Source organism: Phodopus roborovskii, unplaced genomic scaffold, assembly GCF_943737965.1.
Source record: "Phodopus roborovskii unplaced genomic scaffold, PHOROB, whole genome shotgun sequence".
Lineage (NCBI taxonomy): Eukaryota > Metazoa > Chordata > Mammalia > Rodentia > Cricetidae > Phodopus > Phodopus roborovskii.
The window spans coordinates 12033379-12055427 of record NW_026126485.1 but is presented as its reverse complement, the minus strand read 5'-3'; the positions used below and the strand labels follow the sequence as shown (position 1 = coordinate 12055427).

The 22049-nt window shown below is 41.4% G+C and overlaps 1 protein-coding gene across 1 annotated transcript in view; it reads left to right on the top strand.

The window, feature by feature from the left end:
• The first annotated feature begins 3480 nt into the window (after positions 1-3480).
• Positions 3481-22049, top strand: part of Prkcq (protein kinase C theta) — a 126104-nt gene continuing 107535 nt past the window's right edge. The window contains exon 1 of the mRNA XM_051194820.1: positions 3481-3698. The gene's annotated coding sequence lies outside the window, so the exon portion shown is untranslated. The remainder of the gene's footprint in view (positions 3699-22049) is intronic.

Sequence of the window (22049 nt, the reverse complement as noted above, 5' to 3'; positions counted from 1 at the left end):
CATGCCCTGACAAATGTAGGAAAGGCACTGTCAGCATTAGTTAGTAGTTCCTCATCACCATCATCTTTTTTCTTAAGTGAAGAAATAATACCTACCTGCCTTACCTTGCCCATGATTATAAAGTCCTTCAACATCACTAAGCATGTAGAATGAATATATATCCAAATAAGGAAACTTTAAAAAATATAACCACTTTTTAAAATTATCGTAGATTAAATTGCTTTTATCTTTCACTATTCCAACTCACAGTCTTCAAAGCTGACAGCAACCTCATTATCAACAGCAACTGGAGATGCAAGCTTGTAGTCTCAGCTCTTGGGAATTTGCAGGCAGAAGGACTAGAAGTTCAACGTCATCCTCAGCTATGTAATGAGCCTGAGGTCAGCCAGGGCCTCATGACACTCTGTCTCAAGAATCACACAAAATTAAGCAAACAAATAAACCCCAGGGATTGGAGTTTAGTTACTCCCAACAAAATTCAGATTTTGCTTCCAGGTTTAAATATCTCTTCTGGTAAATAAATAAATAATGAAATTTCAGTGTATACTGTACAGTAAGATTAAAAAGAAAACCAGCACTTGGCCATGTTGTTAGTTTAAAATGGCCAATTTTGTTTACACCTCTGTCACTTTTGCCTATCCGTAACTTTCACACATCTGTATAATTTTACACTAGCTTTCACATGTTATTTGAGTCTTAAAGTAGTTCATCGTCCTCTAATTCTTTCATGGGACTAAGGTAGGCCACTTTGCAAACAGTCTCTGCCAAGCTTTGAAAAGAGGATGTCTGGATGCCAAGGTCTTCTTGAAATCATCCAAATTGATGTCCTCCACGTGGTGCTTTTCTGTAGAGAGAAATGTCCTTGTCTCATGACACTGTCCTCAAGATGTCTGTGTTTGCCACAACCTACTTCTCCAAAATACCATTGCTCTCCAAACTGAAGCTCAAACTAAGACTTGTTCTTTGTACTCTCTATTCTGAATCCCTTGTGAAAGGCTAATCCCATAGAGAGTGCAAGAGGTGGTTTCCATAGGAGATGAAGCCTCAGTCATCAACTAAGTCCAAGAGAAAAGCAGAGTGATGCCTGGGTTCTTTTCCAAGTTCCGAGTTGCAACAGATCCAGGAAGAATTCCCTCCAGAATCCCTCATTCCTTAGCTCTCAGGGTCCAGAGTCAGAACTGCATCTTTCCCTGCTGGAATAAAGCAACTGGCTTCATTCTGTACTCAGTGCAATTCTGGGAAACTTTAGGGCAGACACTGAAGGAGAAAAGAAACATGCAACTGAAAGTTGGGTGTTTTTAACACAATGGGTAGAATCTAGCCACCCACACACCATCCTCTCCCGGAAATGCCATTTCCTCTTCCAGGAAACAAAGGTGTGGAGAATTCTGAGCATCAGCTGTGTGTTGTGAATCAAGGGAGACAGTGTCTGATAGAAAAACTGCAGCCTGGGGAAACAGAGAGTTGATCCTGCAGCGTAGAGAAGTCAGTCTGCAGGTTCCCACCCCATCTGACATAGACCAAGAGTACAGTTACCTGCTTTTGTCTTAATATACTTTAAAGGCCAAAACAAAACTCATTCTTTTCCTGAGATTTATGAGAGGGTATCATTTCAGAAGATCCAGCTTTCAGGGCAATACACTTCTGTTGATGAACTCTAAAGTTATAGGACACTCGAATATCATAGTCCTTTCCAAACCCAGATGTTTTGCAGAGATGGAAGCCAAATCCTAAAATCAGTGCTGTAGAGATGGAAGTAGTATTCAGCCATGCTTAAGACAGATGCTAAAGATTGCTCAAGGTTTGAATCCCGATTCTGATCCATTCTAAATTGTGTAATCCTGACTACGCTATGTAATATTTCTAAACACCATTATTTTCATGTGTTAAGTGGAGATGATGGTGGTGGTGATGTTGGTTACTTTATTAGATTATGAAGATAAAATGAACAATGTGCCAGGCGTTGGTGGCTCACGCCTTGAATCCTAGCACTCCGGAGGCAGAGGCAGGCAGATGCCAACATCATAATCCTTTGTAACCTTTTAAAAGCAACTAAAGATGGATCTATAGAACAAGCTGGGTAGGTAGCTCAGTGGCAGGGTGCTTGTGTGGCAAGAGGGCGTCTCTAAGTCTAATCCTCAGCAAAGTGTTTTAAAAATTAGTAAGAGGATATAAAAACTTCCCAGAGGCCCTACATGTATTTACTCTCCTAAAACACTCTGTGAAAACCATAGTCATGGAGAATCAGATGTTTCCGGTCTTCTAGGCACAGCTGTTTGACCACTCTACCATTTCTTCCCAACCCAGCAGGTTCCATTGAAGGCTGGCTGGAGAAGGCAAGCACATTGCCTTTGAACAAGGGACTCCTCAGAAGTCACAGACACAGATAGAGGCAGAAGTGAGCACCATTCTTCTAGCTCTGTGACCTTGTTCCCAGGCACAACACACTTTTCTGCCAAATGTCACAGCCAAAAATAACGAAGGCCTACTATGTGCCAGACTCTGATGATGTCCTGAGGAGACATTATACCTCAGGGCTGGCAGTGCTGCCTCTTTATTGTAAGATCCTGACTTGCAGGCTAGTTTAGTGCTTAGGTATCAACAAACGGCAAAGTGGGTTAATTTTGACCAAATATTTTTGTGTTCTTTAAATATGTATGCATTAGAGGAAAGAGTCACTATATGTAGCTTCTTAACACAGCCCTGGGTATCACTTGATCAAGTTGCCAAGAATTTACAGGTCTCATTTGTTTCATCTGTAGCTTAGAAATTGAAACTGTCAGTACCTTGGGGTCATTTAAAGATGGTGTTCTGTATGTCAGTAATCAGAATTTTGCTAACTGAGAGGAACAGGAGGTGGGATGGAGGGAAAGAGGCTGATTCAGTTTCTCATACCAACCTGGTCTTCCTCTACTACAGCAATAAAAATGTAATTCTATTTAGCATGGGGAAATCCACCACCCCTTACTATTTTTATGATCATTGTGAATATTAGCAACGTGTTGTAAAAACTCCTTTAAAAAGTCCTGAAAGAACACTGTAGTGACACAAAATTGCTGCTGGAGAGCTGTGAAGGTTATAGTCGTCCAAAACATCAAAATCACAGATCACATAATCACAATCCAGAAGCCTCTATCCCAAGACAAAGCTATGCCCAAACAGTCTCCGTGGGTAATTAAAAAGCAAACCAAAACAAAATCAACGCTTGCCAGTCCTTTGTGATGTAAAAAGGATTAAATAAAACGCTTCTGTCTACCAATGACCTTAGCCCTTCCCACTGGCGGCTCATTTACGGTTTTTCAGTTCAGGGAGAAGAGACTGCTCTCCTACCCCCCTTCCTGCGCCCGGGCTGCTGAGGCTGTAGCCTCCCACCTGCTTCGCGCTGCCTGCTGCGTCTCTTCCCGCCCGGGACTGTACCATCCAGGCCTCCCGCAGCCTCCAGGGTCCCAGTCGCTGCGGAGCGGAGCGACAAGTGGCCAGTGAGGCGTGAGGATGGAGGGTGGGGACAGGACCAGCAGGAGGAAGGCAGAGAGCGCTCGCCGAACACAACTAGGAGCGAGTCCCTGAGCTGGCGTGGCGAGCGCCCTCTGGCCGGTGCCGCCCGCCGGGAGCACCCTCGGGTCGCCTGGCCCGCGCCAACCCCCGCCAGCCATCGGAGCAACAGAGGCACCGCGCTGGGACCACGGCCGTGATTCCAGGTAGGACCCGAGGCCCCAGGTCACCACAGAGGAGAAAGCGGGCTGGAGTTGCCAAGGACTGGGGCCCGAAGGAGCCACTCGAGTATCCCTTGAACTATTCCAGGAAAGGACAGAGGGCTGTGGGGGTAAAGTAAGGGTGAGAACGAAATCGAAAAAAGCAAACTTTGGGGCTCCCCCATCCTTGTTTTTTTTTTCTTTTCTTCTTCTTCTTCTTCTTCTTTGCGTGCTGGCGACCTTGACCAGGTGGAGGCTGGGGTCAGGGATGGAGGGGCACTTCCTTCTTCCTTTTGCTTTTCTTAGCACCTGAGGAAAGACAGGCAAGGAAAAGGAAAACAATGGTAACTTTATGTATTCTCTGAAAAAAAAAAAAAGTACATGTTTTGTAAGAAGTGTTTTCTGGAGCTAGCAACTTATCCAAAGAGAACATCTCGTTTTCTGGGAATTTGTTGAGGCGCTAGATTAGTTTTGTTTTGGTTTTTTCAAGGGTCAGGTTTTGTTTGTTTCTTTAAAGTTGGGATATTCACTCCTATAACCTTGAGAAAGAGATTGTTTTCCAAGTTCAAGGGCCACATGTTAACAAAATATAGTTTGTTCCGTGTAACCTCTTTATTCCACTGGAATCTGAAAAGCCAGAATTATCAATATACTACAGGTGACTTTAGTGACTCTCTGTGGCCATGAAGAGAGGTCTAATGTCTGGCTGAATCTTGGTGACTCTGGTGTTTTTGTGCAAAGGGAGCGTCACAGGATTGCCCTGTCCTCTGGTCTGTTCTGTAACTGTGGGTTGGATGTGACGCTAATAAAAGATTATTCAGTGCTGGCACAACTGAGTATGTGTGGAGATGGGAGGGTGGAGAGAACGAGACTGGGCACTCGGACTGTCAGTGGGAAAAATGGACCATTTGTGCCCAAGCTCCAGTCCTTCAAGTTGCAGATGCCTTTGGAGAACACAAACGGAGACTGTGGAATTATGTGATGAACCTCAGACAAGATCTGGGGGAGTCTGTCTTGGCCTTCTCAGCTTCTACTCCTTTGACCCTTTCATTTAGCAAAGAGAATTTAAAGTCTCAGGGCTTGGGCATCAAGAAAGAACTTGGTGCCTCCACACCTCCCTTTCTTTGTTTTGTTTCCCTGAGAAGATGGACCCAGCACTGCTTCTTTCCTCTCTGGGGTTGTTTGATCGCCAAGGAAGACCTATTCCTAGGATCTGGAGTGCTGTCACCCCACCCCACACCCCAACCTTGTGAATCACCATCTTCACCCCCCCACACACACACACACTTATCTTTGATAATGCGTAAAATGGTAGGCCTACTGCGGATGCTTCCTCTCTTTAAAAAAAAATGCTGTGTCTTGTGGGAAGAACAGTGACATTTACTAATTTGGTTGCAAATTACTTTTGAAGTTTATGCACAGCTGTTTAAAATCCCTCAGAGATCAGTGCCATTGTTTGATGCAGGTGTCTACCACAGAAAGATCTCGTTAGGCTGTTTCTTTTGCTGATTGAATGAACATATATTTGACGATGTAGCCTAGATCTTAAACCTGCACAGTTCCCTGCAAGTTAAATGATTTAATGTAAATGAAGGGGTTTTGTTTTAGGTTTTATCACTGTTGTTCTCTCTCTTTCTCTCTCTCTCTCTCTCTTTCTCTCTCTTTCTCTCTCTCTCTCTTCCCTTTAGCAACTCCTATCGTATGTCCCAAGGGTAATCTTTCTGGCATCAGTAGTTTTTAATTCCGAGTCCCACGATTGTCATCTACGATTTAAAACTGCAAACTTCTTGGGAAGATCCCTGTTGACCAATGTTTTCTCTGGTTCACTCTTCTATCGCCTTGGTGGCTCTTCTATTGCTATGGTGGCTGAGGATGGCACTGACTCCTGGGCAAACTCCCAACACCTATTCTACTATGGCCACCTCCTCCACTAGGACCTCTATGTACACTGTATGTGTGACCACACAGTGCAGTCTTTATATATACACTGTTTGTGTGACCACACAGTGCAGCCTCTATGTACACTGTGTGATCACACAGTGCAGCCTCTATGTACACTGTATGTGTGATCACACAGTGCAGCCTCTATGTACACTGTATGTGTGACCACACAGTGCAGTCTTTATATATACACTGTTTGTGTGACCACACAATGCAGCCTCTATGTACACTGTGTGTGTAGCCACACACTGCAGCCTGTATGTACACTGTGTGTGTGACTGACCTCCCAGTGCAGCCTTAATATACAGTGTATGTGTAGTCACACAATTCAGCCTCTGTGACTGTTGTGTCCTCTCTTCCAAGGCTTCAAGGATGCTGTTCACTGAAGGCCTAGCTTTTCTAAAATCTCAAAGATCTTTCTCAACACCTCTCTACTTCTCTTACAGCAGGCCTTGGATGATCTCTGAAATAGAGAGCTTTGGCCTTTGCTCATTTCTATAAAGGTTCCTCATTCTAGTATGACATAATCCCTTCTCTCATCTGTGGAAAAGACCAGAGTTCTGTATAATGATGTCCCTGGGGTCAGGACACAGGATTTTCTTTCAGGAATATGGGCTTCTGGTCTAAGTCTATCATTTCAGGGACTGAGAGTAAACCTCCTTCTAATGCAGTATTGATTAAGATGTGTTTGCCTTTCCTTGAGGTAGAAATCAGAATTAATTAGAACCTCTATTTTTAATGTGTTTGATTACTTGGAGTTTTGATTATATTGTCTGCTCCATGAACTTGCTCAAGTATTAATCAAATGTGACAGCTAGCTAATAAATCCATATTTGACTTCAGGTGCTTTCATTTTTATAGTGCTAAATATTTAGGTTTCAAAAATAATTCCCCCTAAATCAGTTTAAATGTGAGACATTGTTTTGTTTTTTGTTTGAGACAGGATCTCATGTAGCTCAGGTTGGCTTCAAACTCACTATACAATGACCTTGAACACTTGATCCCCTTGCCTCTACCTCCAAAGCACTGGCATTTCAGATGACTCCACAACTCCTGACTGTAAGTGATATTTTTATTGTATAATGAAAAATGTCTATGACACAGATGTGAGAAGTGCACAGATACACGCACGCACACACAAAATTAAATTTGTAATTAAAAGTAGCAAGGTCAGTATTATGATAGCATAAGATAGCATTAAGCTCATCTACTCTTTCTAATATACTATTTTTATTAGTTCTTTGAGAATTTCAGATTTTACAATGTATTCTGATCATTTTTACCCCTGCTCTTCTCCAGCCTCTCCCAAACTAATCCCTCATGTGCTCCTTTTGGTTTTATTTTTGAGAATATATATAATATAATTAACATATTTTCCCTCCCTTTCCTTCCCCAAAACCTGTTCATGTACTCATTCCCACTCTTCTTCAAATTCATCTTCTCTTTTTATTAATTGTTATGTTACACACACACACACACACATATTCCTAAATGTTACCTGTTCTATCTGTCTTTTTTAAATAATCTACTAAATGCCACATTTTAAAGAAGACTGGTCCTTGTCCCATGCCCACCCCTCAGACCATTAACTGCCAATAGCTCCTTAGGTATGGGCAGGGGCTAGTGACCTCCTTTTCTTCCTTGCTGACTTGGCCCTGTACAGATACAGATCTTGTCCTGGCAGCTAGAGTTGCCATGAGGTTTTTGGAGTGGCAATTCTGTTATGTTCCAAAGACTGGCTTTGCCCTGGTTGTCATATCCTGTGGTTCCTACAGTCTTTTTGTCCCCAAGCCTTGTGGGGAGGAGGTGTGATATAGATATCCCATTTCCAACCAAAGCTCACTCTTCCTGACCCCAGTCATTATTTTAAGACTTCAGGCATCTCATTTCTAATCATCCTTGCAGTCAGTCTAGCCTGTTCAAATAAATCTACTCCAGTAATTAATACAGAGATTGTGGTTTTAAGAGATTTATAGAAACACATAATATAGAGCCAGAAAAGTGAATTACAAGATGTTTCTCAGCAAGGTTAGAACCTTCTTTCATCTTAACATGCCAGACATTTGTACACAGTCAAATTTTGATTACTGTGTCATCTCAACACATTCTTGGAGGTGAGGATTGAAAGTCCAAGGTCTCAGAAGTTGGAACTATCTCATCTGAGCCCAGAATCATAGATTACTACTCTGGGATTAAAATACTATTTAATTAAAATCCTTGTGTTGGAAGCATATCCTTCTATAGGTTGATGCAGGTGTTAGCTTTTGAATCATAACCAGAACAAACAGTTAAAGCAACAAGGTTGAGGCTGGGGATGTGGCTCAGTTGGTAGAGTTCCAACCTAGCTAGCATTCAGGAAGCCCTGGGTTCAATCCTGAGCACTGCATAAACCAGCCATGGTACTGCATGCCTATAATCCCAGCACTCTGGTGGTGAAAGACAGAAGATCACAAGTTCATAGTTGTCCTTGGCTGCATAGTGAGTTCAAGGCCATCCTGAGATACAAGACACCTCCTAGCAAAACAAAATAAAAAGAGCAACAAAGGATCATTGTCATTTGTGATTTATATGCTAATTATACATAATCTTAATTAACCTTCATAAAATCTATTATAAATTTGGTATTCTTATTCTCATTTTTTTCAGAAGAGGAAACTGAGGTTCAGGAGAGCTGAGTCACGTGCCCAGGTTATATGACTCATAAGAGGTAGAGTCCAGTTTGGCTGACCACTAGGCCCTATTATAAACTGCATGTCAGGCCACCCACCAACTGGAAAATGTGCATAAGTCTGACCATCTTATCTTCTTGAAAAGGATTTATTTTATTTTATTTTTTATGTGTATGAGTGTTTTGTCTGCATGCATGTCTATGTACCACATGCAGGCCAGAGTAGGTGTCAGGTCACCTGGAGTTACAGGTGGTGAGCTGCCATGTGGATGCTGGGACTGAAGTAGGGTCCTCTTGAAGAGCAATGAGTGCTCTTAACCACTGAATTTTCCCACCAACCCTACTCTTAATGACTTTTAAGTGTAAGATTCAACAGCATTGTGTGATCATCACTTCCATCCATTAAACCCTTTTCTTTTGTGATTATGGGATGTGCTTGCATGGGGTGTACACACACGACTATGCACCCATGAACCCTTTCTCATGCATGTGGAAGCCAGAGCATCGGGTACCATCCACAATCATTCATCATGTTATTGCCTTGAGACAAGATCTTTAGCTGAACAAAGAGCTCAGTCTTTGCACAGGCTGGGTGGCCTTATGAGTTCAGGGAGTCTCCTTGTCTCCACCCTCTGCCCCCAAAGCTGGGGTTATAAGAGAATGGAGTGCTTCTGGGGACAGGAACTCAGGTCCTCACACTTGCAGAGGAAGCTTCTTACCCACTGAACTATCTCTCTAAACTGGTTCCATGGAACGCTTGCCATTTTACAAACTATACATAAAACACCTAATTCCCCATTCCCCACTTTGCAGTTCCTGGGAACCACAATTCCACTCTCTATCTTTGTCTAGGTAAGTGTGTTCATAAAAGGATGTGTCTTTTATTGACTGGCTGTTTTCATTTAGCTTATTTCACTCAATCTTCTCTGTTCATGTTACAGCAAATGTTAAACATTTCCTGTTTTTAAAGACTGAATGTGTCAGTGTGTGTCTACACCAAGTCTGTTTACTATTCGTCAGATGAGGGTCTGATGAGTTGCTTTCCACCTCCGATTGTTCCAGATGGTGTTGCAAAAAGATGGGTGCATTAACCCTTTCTTGTTACTATGACAAAGTACCTGTCAAAAGCAGTTTAAAGAAGGAAGGGTTTATTTTGGCTCACAGCTTGGAAATACAGTTCATTATGTCAGGAACTGGTTGGCCACAGAGCATGGGATAACTGGTCATTTTGCATCCACAGGCAGGAAGCAGAGAGTGATGGGTAGAGAGTGATGGGTGATTTTTATTCATTCTAGGACCCTGCCCATAGGCTGGGTCTCACATTCAGAGTGAGTCTACCTATGGAAATACCAGAGATTTGTCTTCTGGGTAACTCTAAATTATGTCAAATTGACAATCACATGTAACCACCAAGGTAGATGTGCAAACTTGTTTGAGACGTCGCTGTTACTTCCTTCATGATATTTCTCAGTCTTCCAGTACATGCTTAAGAACTATGAAGAAACCACTGTAATGTTTTCCATAGTTGTTGGACCACTTTGCGTTCCTACCAATGATACCACACTGTTCTAATCACGCTTCTTCCCAGCCAACCATTGCTGTTTCCTGCTTCCAATTGTAGTCATCCTAACAGGCCTGTTGTACTAACCAATTAACTTTAAATCAATCATTAGCTGACTGGTTCCAGGGATCTGTGAGGCAGGACTATCCCTTACTCCATTACTTCTTCTGTATCATCTTGTATTTACATGTCTTGTGCTAGCATAAATTTACTGGAAGAATTACTATTCATGAATCTCTGATAGACCAGGAAATCATGTCCAGGAAGGGCCTCTAAGGGCAAACTGAAAGCTCTTGTCCTAATCTTTGTTCAGGACCTTCTAATGCAGAAATGAATGCCATGAAGGATGCAGCAGCATGGTATCAGTTCTCAGTGATTCTGAATGGAGACTTTATAGACAAGTAATTATGGGGCTGAGCATCTTTGTGAGGATACAACTATATTACTCATCTGCCTACTTCTTTCCTGACCGCTCTGTAGACTAGTGTTTTGTCCTAGCAGGGCAACACAGGTTCCTAATAGATACTCATAGAATGATTATGCACACATTATACAGAGGGCAGTCCTATAAGAGACCAACACTTGGGTTGATGGGAGATGCCTATGTGTGTGTGTATATATATATGCTTCTCATACTGGTTAATGAATAAAGCACTGTTGGCCAATAGGAAAGGAAGATAGGAGGGACAAGGAGACAAGGAGGAAATAGGAGGTAAAGAAGAGCCAAGATGGAGAGTCAGGAGAAAGCAGTATGCGGGCCAGCTCCCCGTAAGAGAAATACATAGATCAGCAGAAATGGGTTAATAATTAAGGCAGAGCTAGCTGATAAGAAACAAATAACCGGGCCAACAGCATTGTATCAAATACAGAGTCTCTGTGTATTATTTGGGGCTGGCGCGGTGGCAGGACAAGACCAGGCGGCAGGAGGAAACCATACACCTTACAAATGGCGCCCAATGTGGGGCCTCCTCGGCGGGCAGAAAAAAACATACTCTTTACACTTGGGTTGTCTGCTTTAGTGTCCCAGAGTTGTCAGTGTTGGCTCAGCTGACACCTAAAGGATTAAGTGACCCTGAGCTGGTGAGTGCATTGCAGATGATAGGAACAGCATTTGTTGAGTGACCCAGCAGCCTACAGGCATCCTAGCACAGCCTATAGCCACCAGTTCTATTCAACTACCCCGGCCTTGTGGAGAGCCTGAGAATTGTGTATTATTGCTATAGTCAGTGGAAGAAAAGCAAGCTGTTATTTCATATTTCATAGAGAGGGATCATGGTTCTGGCTCTAGAAAATCTCAGCTTGGGGAACCTAAAATGTACACAAAAATGACATTTTTAATGCATGGCATATATCTAGCATCTGTTTTCTACTGACTATGATTCACTCTGTGTCACCAAGGTTATGTTGGCACTAGATTAAGCAACTTTCTTTAGACCAGTGGTTCTCAATTTGTGGATTGTAATCCATTGGGGGGATCAAATGACCCTTTCACAGGGACTGAATATACATTATAACTCACATCAAAAAAATAATTTTATGGCTGGGGATCATTACAATATGAGGAACAGTATTAAAGGGTCATAGCATTAAGAAGGTTGAGAACCATTGCTTTAGACTAGGAAGAAACAGAAGCCAAGAAAGTATTATGAGGCCAATCTGCATTGTCACATAAGCTAAACTATCTGAAATGCCTGGCCACCTAAGCAAGGAAGCTCCCTCTTAAAAGTCTTGAGATCTTGTTTTTAGAGGTAAGTGAGTCTTGGGCAGTTTCACAATTTTTCATGAGGAGAACATAGACTCGAAGACTTGACATTTGAGTGTCAAATTTTAGCTTTGCGTTGGGACATGAGCTCAGAGTGTCATCTTGGTCCTCTGGAATGGAACACCATCCCCGCCTTTCATACTGATTATGGAGAGCATGTGGTTAAAAAAAAAAAAAAAATGAGAGCAAAATACTATGGACTTGGCTTCAGTAGCTGACTCAGGCCACCGTGGTAGTCCTGGAATCTGCTTCACCTTTGACTCCTTCCTCCATGTCCAGATGTCCAGAGTTCAGCTAGGGCCAAGGTTTGTTAGTTCACCTACTTGGACATCTGCTTCTTTACTCCACCCTTCCTCACCTCTGCTACCTCTACCCTGAACTGCCTCAGTGGTCTTCATTACTCTTTTTTTTTTTTTTTTTTTTTTTTTTTTTTAGATATAATGCTGTTGGTCTGTTACTAGCATTTCTTATTGTCTAGTTATGTCTTAAATATTAACCAATTTCTATCAATCTAAGTATGGCCATATGGTCTTATCTTACCAGAGAGAGGGTCCAGACCTCTTATTCTTCTTGATCCTACATTTCGTGCTCTCCTCTCCTACATCTCCCAGAATCTTCCTTGTCTCCTAGTCCTGCCTATCTTGCCTTCCTATTTGCCAACAGTGCTTTATTCATTAACCAAAAAGAGAAACATATTTACAGAATGACATCTCCCATCATCTCCTCTTTTCTGTCTAAAATAAAAAGAAGGGTTTTAACTTTTAAGTAGTAAATTTACATATAACAAAACAGTTACCAAATAAGAACTACAGTGAACAAAATTTAGTCTATTAACATTTAGCAAGATTTAAAGAAAATATTCCATTATCTATCCTGTCTTTGTGAGTTTAAAGTCTTATATGTAACTTATCTTTAATTCTAACTAAAGAAAACTATAACCATAACTATCTGTCTTCAACTCTCTCAAAGACCACAAAAGGATAATATATAAACTCTAGAAATGACAGAGACAACTCGATGCCTGGTCAGTCACCTGAAGTTCTTCTGTAATGTTCCATCTTCAGCCTGTAGGTCATAGTGTGTCTGGCAGACTCCTCAGCAAAGCAGGAAACTTTAAACTGTCCATCTGTATTGGCAGTTTGTCAGTCACTTTTCTCTGTGTCCTGCAGACTGTCTGGTAGATTCTTCCATGAAGCAGGAATCCTGTAGCACTGTTCATCTTGTATCAGCAGTCACTTTTCTGTTGGTCCTGCATGTCCAGTTTATACAGCATGAAGTCAAACAGTCCAGACAAGAGCAGTATCTTGCCCAAATGGATAGTCTTGCCATGTTGGAAGTAAACTCCATAACAAGTTTCTTTGATGTCCATCTTCCTTTCTAACGAAGGTGGTGTTGCCAGGAATAGTTGTGCCTCACTGTTTTAAGAAAAACCCTAAACCATTTTAAATGTCATATTCTATAGATCTTTGAAATGTTTGAAGAATATTTATCCATCTCAAATATATCTCTGCATATCTAGAAAACCTAAATAACTCTAAGTTTTGACTATCATAGGTAACTATCTATAACCTGTGCTAAATTATAAATTACATTTCTAAATAAGCTATATAAACACAATACCTAAACAAGAGGTGAAATATACATACTACAAAATTGACCTTAATTTTGTATCAATAAATGAAAATCCATTCCAAAACAAAGTATTCATTTCTATACCATAATCCCCTTTTTACCTTTAAAAAGTGATTGGTTGTGATCATTAATCATTTAAAACCAACCCCATATAAATGAAAACAAACATTTATAAACAATATTTGGAAATTTGGGCATTGTTCTTTACAAACTGCTTTCTGCTGGTAGGGGGTTCTGTCATGGGGATCCTAAGAAGACGCAGAAATCCTGGCTGTAGTGGTCTGCAAGGCTGCCTTGTCACAGCTGTTTTAAATGTTGGATCATCTGGGACACTGCTTCAGGGGTGTCATGCTTGATCAAACCATGTTAGTCTGGAAGGAATCCACAGCTTTTCATTGTCAGGAGAGGGTCTGGACCTCTTACTCCTCTTGGTCCTACATTTCATACTCCTCTTCATTACTCTTGATGGCTCTCCACACTGCAGCAGGAAGTCTGCACCCAAGTCTATGTATCTCACTCCCCTGCTTTAAGTTCTTCTATGGACACCCACTGTTCTTGAAATGAAACCTAACCTCCTTAACAAGTACAAGAAGGTTCTCGTCCTTTCTTCAATGGCCTTATGCATCACATTCCTCCAAGTCTGAGCCTCATTAAGTTCCTCAGGGATCCTATGTGGACCCAAGCTGGCCATGTGAACTACCCTGCCCAGCCTCTGACCTATCCATTTTTGAATTCCTATGCATTTCAGACTTCATGTAATCATCTTGTCCTGCAGGGTTTTGGTGATCCTGTAGACAAGAATTTGCTTTCCTTCTATGCAGATTTAAAGCACCTGTAAGATCATCTCTCTAAGGTACTTAGCAGAGTATGATGCCTACAATAACCAGTCTATACTCATTAATAGTATATATCTGGGATCAATATATTGCCATGTTTGCCTTTAGATGCCCCTGCTATTATAGCCTGCATGAACACTGAGTTCACAGTTATCTCTAATATATATCCATGTGTCCGCTAATAGAGAGTATCAATAAATATTCATGAGATAAATAAATGGCCATAAAGTTTACAATCTGCAATGTCCTGGGGACTCTCCACTATGTTCGAAGAAATAGGTCAAATGTGATTTAAATACTTGCACAACCAGAATCATTGTTTTCCTGGAAACTTTTCTGCCTGTGAGTTTCTGGCATCCTCTGGATAAATTCCACTAAAACTCTGAGCTCAAGGTGTAGAAACTTTTACTGTTTGAAACCCTTTACAACTCTGTTTCTAGGGACTTTTTATGCTAAAAATTCTAGGAAATGACAAGCTACAAGAAAAAGGGTTGTCTTCTCTTGTATGTGTTGCATTTTCTTCCTCTGTCAACATCTGACTTCTCATTTTGTTGACAATTAAAATGCCAACAAAGAAGAAAATAAAATATTAACTTAAAGATGTTCAGGAAATTAAAGGTACTATTTGAAGGGCCTGGTGACACATTCCAGGAATCCCAGCCTTAGGAAAGAGGAAGAGACAGGAAGATTGTGCGTTTAAGGCTAGCCTCAGGCTACATAGGACACCCAGTCTCAAAAACTTGGGGGCTAGGGACATAGCTCCATGGCAGAGCAATTGTCTAGTTGAGGGTTCAGCCCTGGTATTGAAAAAGATATGACAGCAAGGAGGGTAGAGAAAGTAAAAAGAAACATTAAATTGTGAAAATTCACCACAAGAAAAAGGACAATGAAATAAGAATACTGATGCACTGACAACCAGAAGCTATCTTAATTTCTAAGATAGATTAAAGGGAGGAAATGCTTTCTAGCCTAAAATTTAGAAGATCTTAAGGGGTCTTCAAAAGGAAGTCACAGTTACTTGGCAGTTCAGAATAAGAAAGTGGAAAAGTAAAGGAATAAATTCAAGAGTTTGGGTGATAGGTACATATCAAAGAAAAAATGAGTGAAATCACACACACACACACAATCCAAAAAACCTCAGCTAGCCTGGAGGAACTGAATAAAGCAGTAGAAACAAGATTGTCTTTCAAAAACACACGTGCAATAACTGACTCCCAGAATTCCCCTGACCTCCATGTATAGGTTCTGTGGCATGCATAGTCCCCCGCCCCAAAAGTTTTTTTTTAACACTGGGTAGGTGATTCAAAGGTAAAATAACCATAAACATGAAATAAGAAGAGGAAAGGGGAAAAGTATTTCAAGAAGATTAAAAATAAATCCTAGCAATAATGAGGGGGGAGGGATAGGAGGGAAAGGGAGAGAAGGAGGAGGGGAAGGGAAGGGAAGGAACAGGGGAAGGAAGGAGACAGTTCTGTAGCAGGAGGGAAGGGGAGGGACAGAAGAAGAGGGATGAAAGAATACACTACTCTGGATTCCTAGTACCCACCAAGCTGAGCTGGAGCAATGTCTGTCAGTGCCACTGTTTCTTCCTGGCATTGAAAGACTGGGTCACCATGGTACACCGGAGTGATGTGCACTCATGGGGATAGTTCTCTCCTGAGAAGTGTCTGCACAAGGTCACGTGAGGGCAAGCCAAAGGACTCCCTCCCATTGGCCTGCAGAAAGGAAGGGGACACTTCTTGTCTGTCGTGTAAGACACAAAACTCTTTTTCATTTCAACCATCTCAATCTAAAGGTTTTCTTGTGGGAAATAGGAAAGTATGGTGGCCCCCCTGAAATGCCAGCTACATCTTCCACCGTGTTCATGGAGTCCATCCCTTTTTGCTCCCACTTAGTTCAAAGACATTCTACATTTCATTCATCCTCCCTCTTCTGCTTCATGCGGGGGACTCAGCAGCTTCTCCCAGCTCATGGCTAGAATTCCATAATGATGTTCTCATGTGGTTACTGCTTCCTCCAGAAGCTGCCAGAGGGCATGTAACAAGTGTGTTTCCTTCTTGCTTTAACTCTTGTCTTTGTGAGCTGAGGCTATGATTTCAGTGAAGAGGCTCATGAAGTCTGTGATGATTAATACTGTCAACTTGACGGGACCTAGGATCACCTGGCAGATGAATCACTGAATAAGTATGTAAAGGACTCTCTAGATTTGGTCAACTGAGGTAAGAAGCCCAACCTAAATGTGGTTGGCACCATTCAGTGCGCTGGGGCCCTGGACTGATAAAAAGGAGATGCTGAACTTTAATCCTCTACTACCTGACTGTGGACAGGTGTAACCATCGACCTCAAGCTCCTGCTACCATTTCTTCCAGATCATGAAGGGCTGTACTCTCAAGGAAGTGACAGATACAAAGCCTCTGCAATTTCAAGACTATATTTGATTTTTCTCCAGTCACAAACATGAAGGTTTCTTAGCACACATATCACATTTGCATAACTAATATTAAGACCTTTGAGCACTCCAAATTTCATCTGAAAATAGTTTGGGGTCCAGGTTCATAGATGCCTTTGAAGCACTGACTTCTGGTTTTCACTGTGTGTTGGGAAATCTTATTACTCTCCTCCCAAGCTCTCTCTACCTCATTGCTGTTTACTTTCCTCCCTTTAACTGTGGACATTAAAGAACTGTCAGCCAAAGTTAGATTATCTGCTTTAGGAGAGACTGAGGGGAGGCTACCATCACTTGTTGTGTCATTCATCTGCCTTGCTCCTAATCAACCATGATGATATACTGATCATAACATTAACGAGCCAAGTTAGGTGGTATATCAGTTACTTTTCTCATTGCTATGATAAAATAAATAATGGACTAAACAAAAACAAAAACACATCAGAAAGGAAGGTTACTCAACCTCACAGTTTAAAGGTACAGTCCATCATGGTAGCAAAGGCATGGCAGCAGGCACATGAGGCAGCTGGTCACACTGAATTCATACTCAGGAAGCAGAGGAGGACCAATACTGGTACAGGGTTTACTTTCTACTTTTTATGCAGTCTTGGATCCCAGCCAAAGGAATAGACCTGCCACACTCAAAGTGAGTCTTCCCTTCTTAGTTAAGTCTGGAAACTGTTATAGGCACACCCAGAAGTGTTTCTAAACCCAGTTACCTTGACGATGAACATGAACCATCACACTTTGAATTTCCTCCAAATCATAATACATTTAACACATATATAGACACACATATACACGTACATACACTAAAATTTATAGTATTTAGTGCTATGATAGAAGTGCCTTCTACTGTGTTAGTAGTGATGGTAAAACAAGTGATGTTATAATAACAAAATTCTTCCAAAAAATATACAAGGTAATTTCCTCAGTGAGTTTGTTTCTAGAAGAAATGATGATGATGATGAACAGAGAGGCAGAATGCCAGTATTGAATAATTAAGATGGGAATTCCTTACTTCTACAAAAGGGAAATAGCAGACATACCACTCAGGACTTACTCAATTCTTACAGTAGCATTCATAAGAAGAAACTGACTGACCCTACCTCTTAAATAGAACCAATTTCATAAAAATTCTTTTAATGTTGATGAAAATAAGTCAATGAGAACTAACTTGTGGAGTTCTGAGTTCTTAAGCAGGGGCAGCTGAAGTATTTGCCAAAGGCACAGTCCAGAGTCCTCTAACTTCCTCGGTCATTCCAGTAAGAGCATGCACCTCTGAGACTCTATCCTAGCTCCTGAACATGGGGATTCATTAATATTTATGGTGTGCCTGAGGTCTGTGATGAAATGCACTCCAAGAATGTAAACCATCTGAAGGAGATTTAAAAAAGACAACCTTTTTGCTTATTGAAATAAATACATGTTGTTTGACCAAAATGGGCTGATGACCAAAATAAGCTTAAGTTAGCATGTCATTTTAGAAATTAATGAAGTAAAACACATCCATTAACTTATACCCAAAGTATAAGTTAATGTATAAGTCCCTTATTCTTAGAGCTGCCAGAGAGAAATGTCAACACAGCCCATTATTTTTTAACTTAATTATTTCACTAGAAAGCAACGGGGAAAAACAAAGCTCTTCTCTTCATAGAGCAAAAGCTGAAGAATTCAGAACAAAAACAATGTCTGTATGTCTGTCCATGGAATTAGAGAACCAATTTTCTTCTGGAGAAAATGTTATCCCCTGTATTTAACCTGTATTTAATGTCTAAGATCAAGGGAGAGATTGCACACTTTTAATTCAAATATGTGTGTCTATCTCAGCACCCTTAGTCATAGTTAAGAAGGGAAAATACAAAGAATCACAAGCATTCTGTGAGTTCAAAAAGTGAAACAGTAATTTGTTTGAACATTGGTCTTAAAGCAGCCAGAAGGGAAAGTCAATCCAAATTCCAGGGAGTTTTAGTCTGTGTGCCATGCACATTTTCGTAGTCTTTTGTGAGACAGACTCAAAGGATTGAATTTTCTAAGAACCCATTTTTAAGAAGCTTAAGCCCTAATCAGTTAAGTGTGACATAGGCTTGAAATGGGATTTGGTGTCAAGTAATTAAGAATGAAGTTCAGAGTGATGTAAATTGACAGTGGACTCACAGTGTCGCTCTGGGATTGTCCAGGATGCAGTTTGTTGTTTCTTAGGCAAATATTTATTGATCCTGAGTATTGCTTTAGCTATCAGTCTGGTTGGACAAATCACCCAACCTTAGTGGCTAAAAGAATCTCTATTTTACAGGTCAAGAACTTGGTGGGGGGTGGTTCTGGCATAGTGACTTTATAACTTGTCATATTTCTGGGGGTAGCCAGATCTGATCACATGGGCCAGGCATTGGTTCCATAGTGGGTACAACTCCCCATCCTCCTCCTGACAAGTGCCTATCTTGGGCTTCTTTTCATAGGATTAGATACTAAAAGTGAGGGTTATGCACAGAAACAGCTGACCTGAACAAGGAGGAGCTAACGGGCCCCCAGACTGATAGCTGGGAATCCAGCATTGGACCGACTCGGACCCCCTGAACATGGGTCTCAGTTAGAAGGCCTGAGCAGTCTAAGGAATCTCTGACAGTGGAACCAGAATGTATTCCTGGTGCACAAAAGAACTTTGGTAGCACATTCCCCATGGATGGATATTCCCTTAACTTAGAGGCAGGAGGGAGGGCCTAGTCCCTACTTCAAATGACTTGACAGATTTTGTTGATCCCTCCTGGAAGGCATCACCCTCCCTGTGGAGTGGTGAAGTACAAATCAGAGAGCTAAGTCTGTTGCCCAGAACCCATGTGAAAACCTGGCTGTGGTGAATCAAAGCCCTTCCATGGGCCAGACACATGCATATTCATTCCATGGCCTTCTACATATTGTATTCCCAGGATGTTCCCTGCATTGAAACAGCTCCATAATGGATTTTAAACCTAGAATTTACCTTCTTCCACTGAGCCAATTGCTAACCATTGACATTCTTATCCGCTTTGACACTTCCCTGAGGCCATGATCCTTCTATGTGTTCCATGGCATCTTGTACACATAGGCATCTGAGCAGATGTGACAGTCCTTAGCTCGGTCCCCACTGTGTTGGAGATCAGGATCTCTGTCCATCCCCAGTTTAGACCACCTTTAACAAAAAGTCCTACCTAAAACCAGAGGTCAGGAGACATGTACTTAAGGTTTAGTGTGAATACATGACCAAGCATCAGAGTAACTGGGAGAAAGACCATAAAACTCTAAATAGGGAGAAGGTGGATGCGATAAAGGGTCAGGGCTGTGGAGAGCTAGCAGTAGTAAGACAGAGTCAAAGCTGGCACCTAAGAGACAAGAGCAATGTAGAGAATGCTCCAGAAAAACAGAGTACACAGAACAGGACAGAAAGTGAAACAGAACACGTGATTCAACAGGAGAGATGCCAATCGTGGTAAAGGTTAAGAAAGAATCAAATGAAGGACAGAGGTGGCTCAATGTCAGAGCTGATTGTGAGCATCATAGGAATGAAGCAAGAAGCACCTAGGAGAGCGCCCTAACTTTGACTTGGAATCAAATGGTAAAGCACTGAAACCCAAGCTGTCCATTTATTCCACTTGCCCAAATACCTTCATTGGGCCAACCTGACTGGATAGCTTTAAAGTGGAACTGTGTGTTCGTGTGCCGGTGCAGACACACTTTCAACCTACATTCTAGTTGACACAGTACAGGAATGTTGTCTCATTAGGGAATTCAGGAAAGGTGAGACAGTTAAGAGCCAACCAAGAAAAATCTGCCTGGAAAGAAATCCTAGCTTTCTCTGGGGGCTAGGAAAACAGACTATAAAGAAAGCAACCTCACTGAATGAGAGAAAGAGTTTCTACTAAATACTGCAAAAACATGTGGTTGCTTGTTTGACTCTGAATCTGAACCGATATAACTCACAGGTATCTGACTTTTCCTGTTAGCCAGGTACTGTTGTTATCTCTTCACAGCTATTGACTCATCTGGCCCTACTTTTGGGTCCTATTGTTATTCTGAGTTTGCAGACAGGGAAACTGAGATTAAGTAGCTTGCTCAAAATCATGAGCCAGAAGTTGGACTCAGATCCTCTGATGTTACAATCTATGCTTTCTGTTCTTGCAATTATTACTGGTACATATTAATTATACAGAATACTGATTTCCTAGTGACATCATACATACACATTTTATTCTCTCCCCTTTCCCCCTCCCCTTTACTGATCACTCCCTTTTCATAACAGCTTCTATTTTGCTTTTATCTCTTTTTTCTTTTTCCCCCTTCTCCAAAGTTTACACTAGAGAAAACAATCTTGAGAGAAAATATGCAATGCTTGTCTTTCTGAATCTGGCTTATTTTGCTTAACATAATCTCCATGTTCATATATTTTCTTTAAAATGACAGATTTTCTTGTTATTAGTGTCTTTGAAACAGATTTCAAACTTGAAATCCTTCTGCCTCATCCTCCCCAGTCCTAGAATTTATTTCTGCTCACTCGTGTGTGTGTGCGTGGGGGGGGTGTGTGTGTGGGTGTGTGTGGGTGTGAGCAAGAGAGAGAGGAAGGGAGAGAGAAAGAAAGAGAGGAGACAAAGAGAGACTTTGTGAGTGAATACCACAAAAGACATTAGGTCCCTGGAGTTGTAGTTACAGCCCCCAATGAGGAATTGAACCCTGGTCTCCTGAAAGAGCAGTAAACCAGAATTCATTTCCAGTAGCCACATTAAGTGGCTGACAGGCACCTGTAACTCTGAGGAGATCTGACTACCTCCTCTGGTCTCCACAAACAACTTATACACACCACACGCACACATGTACGCATATACACTCATAAATACAAATAAGTATAAATGAAACAATGTAAATATTTTTTGGGACAGTGGCTTTGAGCAGCTAAAGATGCCCCTCTACACTGCTTCCTTAGTGGAAGATATCTGCTTCAGTCCCCACCTTTATGCCCTAGATATTTCCTTTTCCAGTATATCCACAAACCAGATTTATTTCTCTATGTACCTCTCTCATTCCAGCTGTATTTCAAACTCCTAATTTTGTACATCAAGATTATTTAAGCAAATCAAAATAAAATAAACTACATTTTAGAATCTTTATCCATTTTTCTGGATTTACTTATCCCATTCTCAAATTCTAACCAGGCCCACATTGAACTCTCCCTTTGTCTCTCTCGTTTCATTCACTCTTTTGTATTTTGAGTGCAATATTTAATAAATACCCTGAACAAATTTAAAATGTTGCATTCTGTCTAGGGATATGTGACTCAGTGACAGAGCATGTACTGACTATGTGTTCAGTACCTAGTGCCACACCCAAGCATGCACAAACAAATTCTCCCCCCACACACATACACACACGTGCACACACACACAAGCACACACACATGCACACACACAAGCACACATGCACACACATAAGTACACGGGCGCATATGCACACACATGCACACAACACAGAGATACTGATTAC